This window comes from Colobus angolensis, unplaced genomic scaffold, assembly GCF_000951035.1.
Source record: "Colobus angolensis palliatus isolate OR3802 unplaced genomic scaffold, Cang.pa_1.0 Scaffold148, whole genome shotgun sequence".
Classification (NCBI taxonomy): Eukaryota; Metazoa; Chordata; class Mammalia; order Primates; family Cercopithecidae; genus Colobus; species Colobus angolensis.
The window spans coordinates 2221913-2237613 of NW_012114577.1; the positions used below are offsets into that span (position 1 = coordinate 2221913).

General features: G+C 44.9%; 1 protein-coding gene across 1 annotated transcript in view; it reads left to right on the forward strand.

Annotated features, from left to right (window-relative positions):
- SLC35F3 (solute carrier family 35, member F3) overlaps window positions 1-15701 on the forward strand; it is a 405672-nt gene that overhangs the window by 274172 nt on the left and 115799 nt on the right. The window lies entirely within an intron of this gene.

The window sequence follows — 15701 nt, forward strand, 5'->3', positions numbered from 1 at the left end:
GTGTGAAGAAATGCTCAACATCTCTATCAGGTAAATGCAAATTAAAACCACAATGAGCTATTACCTCATACCTATTAGAATGCAGTTACCAAAAAGGTGAATAATAGCACACGTTTGGTAAAGGTGCAGAGGAACAGGAACAACACACTGTTGATGGAAATGTGAATTAATATCACCATTTCAGAAAAGAGTATGGAGGTTCCTTTAAGCCTAAAAACAGAACTACCATATGATCCAGTAACCCCACTTCTGGATATAGAGCCAAAGGAATTAAAATCACTATGTCAAAAAGATATCTGTGTTCTCATGTTTATCATGGTTTTGATTTGCATTTCTCTGATGGCTAATGATGTTAAGCATCTTTCATGTGTTTATTGGCCTTGGTATATCTTCTTTTGGGAAATACCTTTTCAGATTCTTTGGCCATTTCTTAATTGGGTTGTCTTTTTATTATTGAGTTGTAAGAGTTCTTCACATATTCTAGATGCAAATTTCTTATTAGATATATGATTTGCAAATATTTTCTCCTGTTCCATGGGTTGTCTTGTCAATTCTTTGATGGCAAGAAGCACGAGTTTGCTGTTGTGCTTAATGCCTTCCTTTCTGACAAAACTGCCTGATAACCTTACCAGATGCCCTAATTCACCCATCATCTCTCCCAGGAGTCTCACATTTTCCCAAAAACTTCCACTTGGATCTGGGAAGCACTTACATGGCCTTTTATTTCTTAAAATTAAGTACATTTTTTCCTAAAGGCACAATTTCCTTTCCCAAAAACAGTCATTTCAAAGACACTATAAATTTCCTGAATCTTGTCCAAAGTTTAAAACTGATACCCAAGAAGGAGTGGCCTCTTTATTTTACCTCCAGAAATGTCACTGAAATGCAGGCAGGTCCCATCAATCTAAGATACTCTCGGCTTCATTGCAGCTGCAGCTGCGAGACAGACCTCGTCATTTTGGCTGTTTGTGCACTTCTGGAGGTATATTTAGGTTGCTTCTATTTAGTGTTCCCAGAATAGCCATAGTTTTTTGTTTCTCTCTCATCCTCTTAGTTTTATTCCTTCCTGTCCCAAACTGCGGGTGATATACAAGATGATTTCCAAAACCCTTTCTACCTCAGAGAGTCTATCTCTTAAACAGTGTCCAGGCCTTCCTTTGCAGGAGCACAGTATATCATCTGTAGCCATAACCCACATCCACTAGCAAGCAGCAGAGAACAGTCACCAAATGCAGGAGCGGCCCCATGGCTCACAACTGAATTGGGCTCATGTACTCCAAATCCCAGTGTGATTTGATCACTACTATTTAGATTCATAGAGAAGTATCCTATGAATTAATATGTAATGTGCTTGGATGAGGACAAACTTGGGTTTACCTGTATCATTTCTGGGTGGGGTTGTAGCTAAATATTGTGCAATGAAAGTGATTTTTGATTCCTTTTCATGCTAACAACTTAAGCTGACATATTTGATAACTTCAACTAGCTCCACCAGTGGTCGAGTAAAATTTTTTGTGCTTCATGTTGTCCATCCCATTAATAAATCAAGTAATGCTGCAGGTACCATGGTTACATGTGCCTTAAATTTTGAGAACGACACTGCCAGAGACAGATTTTCAAGTTACAAACATCCTTCGTATCTTAGATGATGTATTAGGTTGCTACAAATCCCAAATTAGAATCCTGCTATCAATAGAGCATTTAATGCCCATTCACTTTAAATAAGCAATCAAAGTTAAAATAAAACTCAGTGAGCTTCTCCTGTGAGTATTTCCCACAAATTCGGCTCAGCAGAGAGCTCTTCTAAGGACAGTCCCCACTCCCAGGAGTGAAATACAAGACTTGAATGGGTTGATGCCTGATAGTTTTCTGCTGATGATGTTTTTGGTTTTGGGTGTGGTTTTTTTCCATCTTTGCAGTTTTACAAAAAGCAATGGTTTAAAGAAGGGATTAACAGCAGGCGGAGCTTGTAGTGAGCCGAGATTTCGCCAGTGTAGTCCAACCTGGGCTACAGAGCGAGACTCCTTCTCAAAAAAAACAAGAAGGGGTTAAGGTGTGTGTGCAAATGCAATAGCAAAGACATGGAATCAGCCTAAATGTCCATCAATGATAGACTGAATAAAGAAATATAGTACGTATACACCATGGAATACTATGCATGTAGTATAAAACGAACAAGCTATAAAAAGGAGCAAGATCACGTCCTTTGCAGGGACATGGATGGAGTTGGAAGCCATTATCCTCAGCAAACTGACGCAGGAACAGAAAACCAAACACCACATGTTTCACTTATAAGTCGGAGCTGAATGATGAGCACACACGGACGCGTGGTGGGGAACAACACATACTAGGGCCTGTCGGGCAGTGGGAGTGGGAAATAGAAATAAAATAAAATAAAACCTTTTTTAAAAGAGGTATGTGAAATGCACAGGGCCGTGTTTTAAACAGTGGCAAAGAAAAAAAGAGACAAGGGGGAAGTCTTGAATTGTGTCATAGTTTGTTCATTTGAGCTTTAACATATCAAAACCAAATAAATTTACACCAAGGAGCATTTATATTGATAAACAACATGTAATGGGAAACCACAAACCCATTTATAAACACCATATCTAAATAATAATTTCTAACCAGTGTGCCCTGAAGCTGATGCCTGTGAATGACATGCTGGCAGGGATGAAAGCAATGCGTTGAGGGCTGTTTGGCTCTTTTTTCCACCACTGTGCCAGAGCGCGAGCCTCCTTCGTGGGCGGGAGCCCTCCACATTTCAAGCAGCTGCCATTCCAAGGTGCCAGGGAACCACAGAGATTGGCCAGGATGTGAGGAGATGGCCTGTGCTCCTGTCTAAGACAGATAACAATACAATAGCCTCTTCACTCACACATACTCAAAGGAAAAGTCAAAAACCATCTGTCAGCTGAAATGAAGAGATAGGGGAGAGAGCTAGGAAAGGCTGCAGTGAGGCGAGGCTGGAGCAAAGACAGAAGCATCCTAAAGAAGCAGCAGGCAGAAAAGGCAACTAACTGCTCCTTGCTAAACCACCAATAGAGAGCTGTCCCTGGGTGGAAGAGCAACCAATGACACTCCCCAGCTCAGAGCTCTAGGTATGGATTCCTTCATTCCTGAAGGAATGGTTGGAGAAAACCAATACTGTTACTAAAAGCATCTCTCACCTTCTCCTTTCTCCTGTTTCATTACCATCATGTTCTGAAAATTTATATTGCAAGAAAAAATAAAAGGGATGTGAGAAAACAAAATGTTTAAAATATGGAAATGGGAGTGATTACCTACTTTTGATGCTATAATAAACATACTTATAAAAAGACAAACGGACAATGACATTAAAAGCACAGACTTAAAAGAATTTTACATTTTAAAAAACAGAAATTCTCAAAATTTTAAAAGTGAAAAAGGTTTCCTTCTTGTCTTACACATTCTAGTTCATGAAGACATTTCCCATTTTTATTATCATTTGTATCTGTTTACAAGAGACTCATGTTTTAGCCCCCTTAAACTATTCTTAAGCATCAAGAACGGTTTTGGCCAGGCGCAAGGGCTCATGCCTATAATCCCAGCACTTTGGGAAGCCAAGGTGGGAGGATCATGAGGTCAGGAGTTCGAGACCAGCCTGACCAACATAGTGAAACTCCATCTCTACTGAAAATAGAAAAATTAGCCTGGCATGCTGGCATGTGCCTGTAATCCCAGCTGCTCAGGAGGCTGAGGCAGGAGAATCGCTTGAACTCAGGTGGCGGAGGTTGTTGTGAGCCAAGATCACACCACTGCACTCCAGCCTGGCGACAGAGCGAGACTCCATCTCAAAAAAAAAAAAGGGTGGTTTCAACCCAATCCCCCAATGAATTGAATTTTAAAAGCAGACAGCCTTCTCTGTCAGAGAAGTCTCAAGGAGAGAATGGCTCACTGTTGTTACCTGTGGTAGTTAGAAAACATGAAAACTTTTAAAAAGTGGAAGTTTATTCAATTTTTTTCTGAATATATGTGAGCTAGGTATAGATCTTATGTAGATAACATATGTACACATATATGTTGACTGATATGATCTCCATAAGGGAATATGTAGTATGCGTAACGATTATGTGGGCTGTCAGATGCATGCCTTTTTTCCTCTCTAGCATTTTCCCTGTGTCATTGAATCACTTATTTTCTTAGCTCTCTTATATTCTTTTGTGAAAATACACCATACTTTATTTCCCATTTCCCTTCTGATGAACATTTAGGTTATTTCCAGTTTATTAATAGCAATAAAACTTGGGTGAACATCTTTGTGGCATATCTATATTCACATCAGATTATTTTTTAGAAAAAAGTTTAAAAATAGAAACAGTGAATAAGAGGCCAGAACTTTGATATATATTATCAACCTTCAAGAAGGATATATCAATTTTTATTTTCAACAGCAGTGCATGGAATCTCAAAAGCAAAACAAAGATTGACAAAAACCCAAAAATAAATTTGGACTAGATCATGTTGAAATGTTCCCATCAAGCTAGAACATGGTTATCTTGTTGATACACTCGGACAAACACAAACCCCGTGTGATTCCCCTGCCAAGGGCTCAGGCTGGTCACAATTATGATGGCCCAAAGCTTCACCTCAGATGCACCCCTGGAGCCCTGAGGAGCTCACCTTTGTCCTAGTGCCTAAGGAGCTATTTGTTAAAAGGTAGTTTAGGAATCCACAAGCCAGAAATACTGAGGCACCAACTACATAATTTTAGGAACAAACCATGTATACATTTAGTCCTCCAAACCCTGCCGGGAACTCTAGGGAATTATTGGGAATTCAGTTGACTTTTTGCCGTACACTAACAAATCCATCTTTGGGAAAAGGCGTGACTCACAGTGGCTCAGTCAGGAGCAGGACACACCTCTACACCTCATCTCTTTTTGCTTTCGTCCAGCTTTGGCAGGTCCTTCTCTTTCTGCTTCACAAAAGGATCAATCTTTGCCTTAAGTAGGATTTTGGGTTGTTTGCTTCCTTTTGCAAAAAGCGAGGTGTGTTGCTCAAATCTGATTACATTTTGGAACATCTCTCTCCCTTTTTCCTGCGGCTACTCTTCTGGTGACTAGTGCAATTTCTTATGAATACAACTGACTCTAAATGCCCAGTGTAAGCCAACAAATATGTGAAAAACAAGGGAGAAAGAGCCACCCTCAGTGCTTATTGGTGGAAAGACACAATTATTTCTTTGGAGCACTTTATATTTTTTTGGTCAATAGGGTCATTTGGCAATCTGTGACATGCAAAATTTTCACTCCCATTCAGTGAGTTCCCAGGACAGTTCTAGCGGACTTGGATGGGCCACAATCTGAGGTAATGGTCTCAGCATGTCCTGCCTTTGGGGAGTATTACTGATCACAGCTCACCTTCATGGTTACTACGCAGAACATAGCGCCAGGAACAGAGTGTCTTCTTTCAGTGAGGTGGTAGCCCAAGAGACAGTGCTCAAAATTGCTTGAACCCGAGAGGCAGAGGTTGCAGTGAGCTGAGATCACGCCACTGCCCTCCAGCCTGGGCAACAGAGTGAGACCATCTCAAAACAAAGAGAAGATGCCTGAGAACAGCTAGCACCAGGAATGCTGGAGTTGTACTCCCTCCCACTTGGAGAATCTAGGCTTACTGGACTCCACTAGGGCTCTGACCTTTCTCTGAAGCCAGTCTGAGGGGCAGAAACAGCTAGAAGCCTAGAGAAGGGCCTGAGGGTTTCCAGTAAAAGAAATTCGGCCAAGAGTCAAACCCAGGGCTATGAGCGAGTTGTTCTTTGAGGTGGAGAGAAGCGTGCACCAATATCCAGAAGAAAATTCCTCACTAGAGGCAAAGTAGGCCAGCACCAAGCCCTCAGGAAAGCAAACAGAGCAAGGAGGAGGGTTTTAGGAGCCAGAAATCCAGGCTCCCCCCCCCGCCTGAGCAGATAGCAGAATGCACTTCCCAGGAGGCTCCTCTTGCCTGAGATGACCAGGGGAGTGGGCGGCGCAGGGGGTGGTGGGTGAGGGGTCCGCGTAGAGGAAGGAGGAGAAGAAGGCTATGTTGGGAGGAAGGACCTGCCGGTGAGGTCGCGCTGTGGATGAGGAGGAGGGTGTGGGGAGGGAGGACTTGCTGGTGAGGATGTTATAGGGATGAGGGGCACGTGGCAGCTGGGGGAGCTAGGAAATGCGGAGAGGCAGGGAGATGTGATAAGTACTTTTCAGCACCTCTCTGTGTGACACTCCATAAACCCACTGCACCACTCCTACATGAAAAACACTGCAGAGCTTTTGTGATCTTTGCAGGCATCTGGTGTTTATATGATGAGTGAAGCGGCAGAGCTGGGTCAGGTATTAAGAGGGCCTGGTTATTTCCTAGATCCACTGGCCTAAGCAGGCAGTCAGGGAGGAGAGCCAGTTTCTCTGGTAACAGAAAAGAAGCCAGCGGGGCATGAGGGACCGTGAGAGGAGCAGGGTGCCCAGAGGCAGCCAGCACCCAAGGGGTTCTCACTGTGCAGTGCTCCTTTGAGTCATGGCAGGACTTTCCTGGTTCCTGGCGGGGAGCAGGGGGCTATTTCCTGTGGGGGGGCTATTTCCAGGGCTCACATTGCCTACCTCCAAAGATGTGCCTACCTTGACCCCTGGAAAACTCCTACTTCTTTCTGCCCTAGTGACTTTCCACGCATTCATTCACTCAACAATGATCATTGATACCCTGTTTACGGCCAAGATCCCTACCATAGAGAGTTGACAGCCCAGCAGGAAGCTGGAGCAAGTATACAAATAACTTCAGAGCAAGTCAGAACATGATGGCTGCCTTTGGAGAGAGGCAGAGGGCTTCGCAGTGCAGAGGAGACCCCCATCTCAGGGATCAGGACTTCTGAAACTGGGTCTGCCCAACGTTGGGCCTCCGAGAACCTCATTGAACAAGACCTTGCCTGCAGGTCCGGCCAGCCTGTGCTCAGGAATAACTAAGGAGTGGAGCCGCAGCAACATCCTTCCCAAATCTGGATGTCTTCCTCCAACTCAAGCCCAGCCTGAGGGCCAATCCCCTTGATTCACCCTTGGAAACAGACACCAGCCAAGGGAGCCGTCTCCTGGCGTTGACAGGGATCCGATTTAGGGCAGTATTCTAGTTCCCACTCCACAGAGGAATCTGACTGGAGGCCAGCTGTGGTCGATGAGTCATCCGGAACACAGGCAGGCAGCTATTTCCGAACTAAATGGCATCTGATCTCCCTCCTCACCTTGAGTCCAGTGCCCTGGTCTCCAAAAAACACTTCCTCTGAGATCAAGCCAGGGAGAGAGACACAGAGACCTGAGCAGAGGGGAGCCACCGTTGCTTCATCACTCCTGGTGCCATGCAGGCGGCAAAGGAACATCTGGGATAAAGCAGGCAATTCTAATAGATTCTACCTCCTTCCTTTCTCCATCCTTCCTTCCTTCCTTCCTTCCTTCCTTCCTTCCTTCCTTCCTTCTTTTCTTCTTTCCTTCCTTCCTTCTTCCTTCCTCCCTCCCTCTCTCACTCCTCCTTCCTTCCTTTCTCCCTCCCTCCTTCCTCTTCTTTCTTTCCTTCCTCCTCCCTCCTCCCTTCTTTCCTCCCTCCTTCTTCCTTTCTCCCTGCCTCCTTCCTCTTTTTTTCTTTATTTCCTTCCTTCCCTCCTTCCTTTCTTCATTCCTTCCTGCCTCCCTCCCTCCCTCCCTCCCTTCCTTCCTTCTTTCCTCCCTCCCTCCTCCTTCCTTTTTTCCTTCACACCCTCATTCCTTTCCTCCCTCCTTTTTTCCTGCTTCTCACTTGGAACACCTACTATATGAGCCATATACTGTTTTAGGCACCAAATCAGAGATGACCCTTTCCATTATGTAAGACACTGAAAATAAAGACTGATGTATATTGATTCTTACTATTTGCCAGGTACTATTATAACCACTTTACATATATTAATTCTTTTAATCTTCACCACAGCCAAATAAGGCAGTTACTATTATTATCTCCATTTTGGAGAAGAGACATCTGGCTGAACATGGAGAGATGAAATAGCTTGCCCAAGTAAAACCATGTATAAGCAGTGCCCCCTTTCTGTACCAATTCACACTATTGGAAGAAATTTCTGGAAGCTGGCATGACCACTTCCCAATGGGAAGGGAGTATCATTTATTGAGTACCTACTGTGTGCTAGACACTGTGTTAGTCCCCTGACACCCCCAGTCTGTGTGTTGGCCACCCAGCTGACCTCTGGAAGGTCCCAGGAAAGGGAGCCTCACTCTCCCCTAGGGGTCCAACCTAGGAACTCCCTCCCAGCAGTGCCACTGCCAGGGTGGTGCCCTGCTCAGCTTCCACTGTGCCATGATGCAGTCCTCCAGAAGCCAGCATCCAGTGTTCGCTGCTGAGCACAGGACAGGCCCCTGACTTGGATTCACAGAGGAAGCAGGCAGACACCTTGGTGCCCCCATCTCCGTGCCTCTGTTTTGGTCGTCATGATCCTGACTCTGGACTCCAGCATCACCACAGGGTCAGCTGCTGTGTGTCACCCTGAGAGAGTCCGGAGCGGCCAGGGAATGAGTCTGGAAGCCCAGTGGCCTCACCTCTCAATGTCCTGTCCACAGTTGGAGTTACTCAGCCTTGGTGTTCCTCCCTAGAGAAAGAGGAGAAAGCTTCATGGAACCCTAGGAGGTCTGAGTTTATCATACTGAGGCATGTTGCTGCCTGGGGAAGAAAAGACACATGTGAGGTTCTTGTTTTCCTGCCCTTGCACTTGGAGTTATTGAAAAGGATGTCAGTGATCCCTGCCAGGCGAGGGAAGAGAGCTTCCCAGTGCATGGGAGTCCATTACTTGACCATCAATAGGCTTTCTGTCTCTCCTGTTGGACACGCCAGTGCTTGCCCCACTCAGAAGGCTTCTGAATATTGTGGACTGATGTACTGGGGTGAAATTCCACATCTGGTTCCACTTTAAGTGATTATTTTTAAACACTGGTAACCATAAAAATAATTTGTTATTCTCACTATTTAATACAGTGACGGACTATTACACAGTGTTGATATTTCAGAGTAAATTAATTAAAGTGGTCTGTTTTCTGACTATTGAAAACCATAGCTGGATTTAACATTTATGAATTTATTCTGAACACATTAAGTAAAGGTCTTCACATAACTTACATGAATATAATTTTAACAGTATTTTTCCTTCTCCCTCCTTCCTTCCTCCCTCCTTCTTCCTTTCTCCCTGCCTCCTTCCTCTTTTTTTTATTTCCTTCCATCCTTCCTTCCTTCCTCCCTCCTTCTTCCTTTCTCCCTGCCTCCTTCCTCTTTTTTTTATTTCCTTCCATCCTTCCTTCCTTCCTCCCTCCCTCCCTCCTTCCTCTTTTCTTCTGTCCCTCCTTTCTCCTCAAAAATCGATTTAATTAACTGGAGACATGAAAGATAATGTTAAGGTCTTTGTAGGCAGTGACAATTGTAACACATAGGAAAATAATGTCATACACCCCAAATTTTAAAGGCTAACAGGACCTAGGAGATTATCTAGTTGATGTCTTTCTAAACTTTCTTTTAGCCATGACATCTCTTTTATAAACCAAATCTAACATAGGACCCCAACAAATAAAAGTAGAGTTGCTTTGCAGAGACCAAGAAATAGTTTGGACTGGGCGTGGTGGCCGTGCCTATAATCCTAGTGCTTTGAGAGTCCAGGGCAGGAGGATTGTTTGAAACCAAGAGTCTGAGACAAGCCTGGTGTCACAGTGAGCTCACATCTCTACAAAAGAAATAATTTTTAAAAATTATTCAGGTGTGATGGTGCACACCTGTAGTCCTAGCTGCTCAGGAGGCTTAGGTGGAAAGATTGCTTGAGCCCAGGAGTTCAAGGCTGCAGTGAGCTGTGATCATATCATTGCACTCCAGCCTGGGCAACACAACAAGATCCTGTCTCTTTTATAAAAGAAAAAAAGAAAAGTATACAGCTGGAAAACTGCCAGAGGGGTCCAATTCTTTCAGGCCCAAATCAGGAAACTGAGGCCAAAGGAGACTTGGTGACCACTCAAGGTTGGCTGCTTCTTCCTGGAAGAGCTGGAGTTCAAACTCAAGATGTTGGCTATACTTTAAGGCATTTTCCATGCTCCGTTGGTCTCAAGGGAATCGTAAGTATCACTTAACTCTAGCAAATGGATTGATGCCTTATTGGAATCATGCAGTGGGACCATAGATATTTACATACCCCTGCGTGGGAATGAAGAGACCAGAGGCCCCTGTGGATGGCGGACGTGTGAACCAGTCCAAGTAGGGTAAGAAGAGGCTATTCACACAACCCAGGCTGGAATTCTGTACTGGAAAGAAGAGTAACAAACCTCCAGAATCCGAGGAATCAGGTGGGCCCGATGTAGCTACCCTCTTCCTGATGATCAGCCCCGGCCTGTCTGCTTTCTCATTATAAAGGGCCATGGCTGGGTCCTCACCCTGGGGGTCGCAATTTCAACACAGCCCCCTGGGTCGTCGAAGAAACTGGGCATTTTGACTCCTTTCTTATCTAGGACTCCTTTCTTACTGCTTTTTGCTGTGGTTTGCATGTGAGGAGTTGGGAGGAGGCAGGGAGTATAAAACTTACACTCCTGGCATGTGAGCTCTGCATCTGTTCCCTTCTATATCTACCCAGCACACCCACTTCAGCATCCAGACCTCTGCTGAGATCACAAAACCCAGTCACTCTTCATAAGTCTGCCATACCAGACTACCATAAATTGTCATTAAATACCCACCCAATTCCCAGCCACATCAATGAAAAAACAAACAAGAGAGTGGGGCTGGTGATAAAGAACAGGCTTCTATCAGAATAGACACCAACGCACATCACTGAGGAGATCCTTGGCTTTGATGAGCAAACTGTTGCACAGTACATTCTTAGAAGAAGACCTATTTAATGAGTAAAATCTGAAAAAGTCAGCCCAGTTCCTTTTCCCAGCTCCTGTAATACTAAAGTCAAGACAGATAGGTGCCCAATGATCTCATCCTGATATTATCTCATGCTAACACCCTCAAAAGAGGAATAGGGGTCAGAGGTCAAATGACCCATCCTTTTGTCTGGATATTATTTATACAGTATTGTTGCCATTGATATATCAGGAGTCTCGGCTCTCTTTGTTGGAAGAAGTATTGGCACATTTTTGGTGGGGGGGAATGTGAGATTGGAGTTTTTGTGAGATTTGAGTTTTTAGGTGGGGCTTGGGCAATTTCCTAAGTATCCTAGAATAGGTTATTATGGCCTGACTCCAGTGAGGCCATAATAAAAAAAGCTCCAGTGAAGCTTTAAATTGTTGGAATTCTCAAAACAGTAGTGCATGCTTATACACCAGTACACCATTAGCTTCCTGGATAATTTTGTTTATGTGAGTTTTTACACAGGCATTCCCACCACATCCCACTCCCAAAAAGAAGTGTTCACTTGAGGAATATCCGTACTCATATGGTCAAGCAGACAGAAACCTCCTGATTTCAAAAGGAGTATGGGAAGTTTGGTTTTTTGAGGGGTAGCAGAGTAGAACGGGGGCAGCTGTTGAAACACAACAGAGCAGACAGAGCACATAGGACTGATGGGGTTGAGAATGGAAAGTGAAAAAGAGAAACAGCATTGAGTGCTTAAAATTAAAGGGAAGAAGTTGAGATGGCAATTAGTAACTCCTCTTCAGTAAGCAGAAGTTAACAGACATGATAAGGTGATGACCTCCCAAGTATAAAAAACTCCTGGGATAAGCTGTATGTGAACAAAAAGGATTTAGTGGTCTTTAACAGTATTTGTTAACTATTTGACTTTATATACAACATTGCATTAAACAGAAAGTAGATATTTTAAAAACAGACAAATGTTTATTGAGTACTTGTGATATGGTTTGGCTGTCTCCCCACCCAAATCTCATCTTGAATTCCCATGTGTTGTGGGAAGGACCCACTGGTAGGTAATTGAATCATGGGGGCAGGTCTTTCCCATGCTGTTCTCATGATAGCAAATAAGTCTCATGAGAAATGATGGTTCTATAAGGGGGGGTTTCCCTACACAAGCTCTCTCTTTGCCTGCTGCCATCCGCGTAAGACATGACTTGCTCCTCCTTGCCTTCCAGCAAGATTGTGAGGCCTCCCCAGCTATGTGGAAATATTAGTCCATTAAACCTCTTTGTCTTCCCAGCCTTGAGTATGTCTTTATCAACAGCATGAAAACGGGCTAATATAGCAAATTGGTACCAGTAGAGTGAGGCATTGCTGAAAAGATACCCGAGAATGTGGAAGTGACTTTGAAACTGGGTAATAGGCAGAGGTTGGGACAGTTTGGAGGGCTCAAAAGAAGATAAGAAAATGTGGGAAAGTTTGGAACTTCCTAGAGACTTGTTGAATAGCTTTGCCCAAAATGCTGATAGCGACATGGACAATGAAGTCCAAGCTGAGGTGGTCTCAGATTGAGATTAGGAACTTGTTGGGAACTAGAGCAAAGGTGATTCTTGGCATTTGGCCCCTGCCCTAGAGATTTGTGAAACTGAACTTGAGAGAGATGATTTAGGATATCTGGCAGAAGAAATTTCTAAGCAGCAAAGCATTCAAGAGGTGACTTGGGTGCTGTTAAAGGCATTCAGTTTTATAAGGGAAGCAGATCATAAAAGTTTGGAAAATTTGCAGCCTGATGCAATAGAAAATTTGCAGCCTCAATGCAATAGAAAGGAAAATCCCATTTTCCGAGGAGAAATTCAAGCCAGCTGCAGAAATTTGCATATGTAACAAGAACCTGAATGTTAATCACCAAGACAATGGGGGAAATGTCTCCAGGACATGACAGAGGTCTGCACCACAGTCCCTTCCATCACAGGCCTGGAAGCCTAGGAGGAAAAGATGGTTTCTGGGGCCAGGCCCAGGGTCCCCATTCTGTGTGCAGCCTAGGGACTTCGTGCCCTGCATCCGAGCTGCTCCAGCAGTGGCTGAAAGGGGCCAACATAGAGCTTGGGCTGTTGCTTCAGGAGGTGTAAACCCCAAGCCTTGGCATTTTGCATGTGGTGCTGAGCCTGCAAGTGCAGAGAAGTCAAAGATTGGGGTTTGGGAACCTTTACCTAGATTTCAAAGGATCTATGAAAACATCTGGATGCCCAGACAGAAGTTTGCTGCAGGGGTGGGACCCTCATGGAGAACCTCTACTAGGTCAGTGCAGAAGTGAAACGTGGGGTCAGGGCCCACATACAGAGTCCCTACTAGGGCACTGCCTAGTGGAGCTGTGAGAAGAGGGTCACTGTCCTCCAGACCCCAGAATGGTAGATCCACAGACAGCTTGCACTGTGTGCCTGGAAAAGTCACAGACACTCAACACCAGCCCGTGAAAGCAGCTGGGAGGGAGGCTGTACCCTGCAAAGCCACAGTGGCAGAGCTGCCCAAGAACATGGGAACGCCCCCTCTTACATTGGCACGACCCAGATGTGAGACATGGAGTCAAAGGAGAGCATTTCAAAGCTTTAAGATTCAACTGCCCTGCTAGATTTTGGACTTGCATGGGGCTACTTCATTTTGGCCAATTTCTCCCATTTTGAACAGCTGTATTTACCCAATGCCTGTACCCCTATTGTGTTGAGGAAGAAACTAACTTGCTTTTGATTTTACAAGCTCATAGGTGGAAGGGACTTTCCTTGTCTCATATGAGGCTTTGGACTGTGGACTTTTGACTTAATGCTGAAATGAGTTAAGACTTTGGGGGATAGATGGGAAGGCAAGATTGGTTTTGAAATATGAGAATATGAGATTTGGGAGGGTCCAGGGGTAGAATGATATGGTTTGGCAGTGTCCCCACCAAATGTCATCTTGAATTCCCATGTGATGTGGGAGGGACCCACTGGGAGGGTTATAAATTCAGGCTTTTGAGTAGTTCACACTTGGATTTAAATCTCCACTTGACCAGTTACTCATTCTGTGACCTGTGACATTATCCTCTCAGCCTCAGTTTCCCCATCTACGAAACGAGGTAACAACAATCTTACAGAACTTTTGAGAGTAGGATATGAAATTATTTATGTAAAACAGTTAACATAAATAATACATAAAGTGTGCTCAAAAACGTGTCCAATTACTATGTGATATTTGTTTAGTTACTATATATAATAAATGTTATTGTTGAACTTGATGGAACACATAGAAGTATTATTTTGCAGTAAAAAGATCCTCTTTAATATACAATATGTAATTCTCTTGCTGTAAGCTTATTTGAGTTTAAATTTTCCAAAGAAGGAAATGGCTTATTGGCTTATTGTAGTGTCATCACTAGGAGTCTTGGAACGTTTCCTGTAAGAGGCATATAATGTGGAGGGGTACCACTAGAGGGCTCTGCAAGGACCCTAAATACCTTTTCCTTGGCTGTAGTGATGGAGAAGCAACCCTGAGAAGCCCTGACCTTTTGGAGATCAGAGCCATTCCATTCATTACAGCTGTTCAAGAAGGCAAGTAATAACAAGAATGCCACAAGAGCAACTCCTCGGAGCCACTTCTGCCAGAGAGCTGGGGGGTGCAGGTGGATGTCACCAGAAACAACTGGCAGATGCTGAGCTGGGAAACCCTATTGCTTGAATTTCCCTCTCTCCTGTACCCTTGTGGGGACTTGGATGACAGAATACAATGAAATTTTAACTTTGAGACGGAAAACCGGATAGTATTGAAGGTTCTGAAATTCTAGGCAAAGACCTAACCAACAATAACAAGAAAACCCACCTTGAATCTCAACTGATCCTTGAGGCTGCGACCCAGACTGATGTTTGGGCATGTGTAAGGGGGATGAGCACAAGGCCCTGGGAGTTCTGGGGCTGCATGAGCCCTGTGTGTCGTACATGCAGGGATGATGGCAGGGCACCTCTGATGATGCACTGTCATGGGATAAATGCCCCTCTGGACTCAGTGGTCACTCAGGGATTGTGCTGGCAAGTGATGCAATAGGTATGTATATCATAGCTTTTTAACGAGCACCATCGACCAGGAGCTTACAGCTGTGTCTGAGTGACAGCAGTGAAGCCGGTGCCTGCAGAGGCAAATGTCAGACCTGCAGCTGAAGCAAGAACCTGGGAGCTGGGCAGAAGAGGAGCTTTCCTGCTACCCAGGTGAGTTTGGATCTCCAGACTGAGGCAGTGGGGTGGGAGCAGAAATCACTTCAAGCATTTGTTTTATTGTGGCTGTTTTGCTTCCGTGGTGTTTGAACCACCCCCTGCTCCCCCCTGCAGAAAAAGAGCTGTCCACGGGGCCAGACAAGATAATGTGCCTCTAGACTCAAGAAGTGAATGCCAGCCTTAGGAAGCTTTGCTTTTTTTCAACTATCCCTGTGGAATAATTCAGGACTTCGCACAGCGAAGAGTCAACTCTCAATCCAAAGTCAAGCACTTTCCTTTTTAAACTTGTACAACACTGAGGCTTAAGTTCTCAGGGTCTCCCCTCCGCAGGCGCTGGTCCTTTTAAAGGGCTCCTCAGGGAGGTGGTGGACAGAGGCTGCAGTCAGGACCTGGCTGGGAGGAAGAGAGGGATGAGGGCTGCGGGGCTGGGCGTCCCGGGGAGGAGGGCGGAGCAGGTGAGCTGCGGGGTGGGAGCAGGGAGTGCACTTGTACGTGACGTTGGAGTTTGCAGCAACCTCCAAGTAGGAGGCTGTGCGCGCGTGTGTGTGGAGTGGCTGCGTGGCCGGGGAGGATGTGCGCTGCAGGGTGGCCGCCGCAGTGAGCAACGCG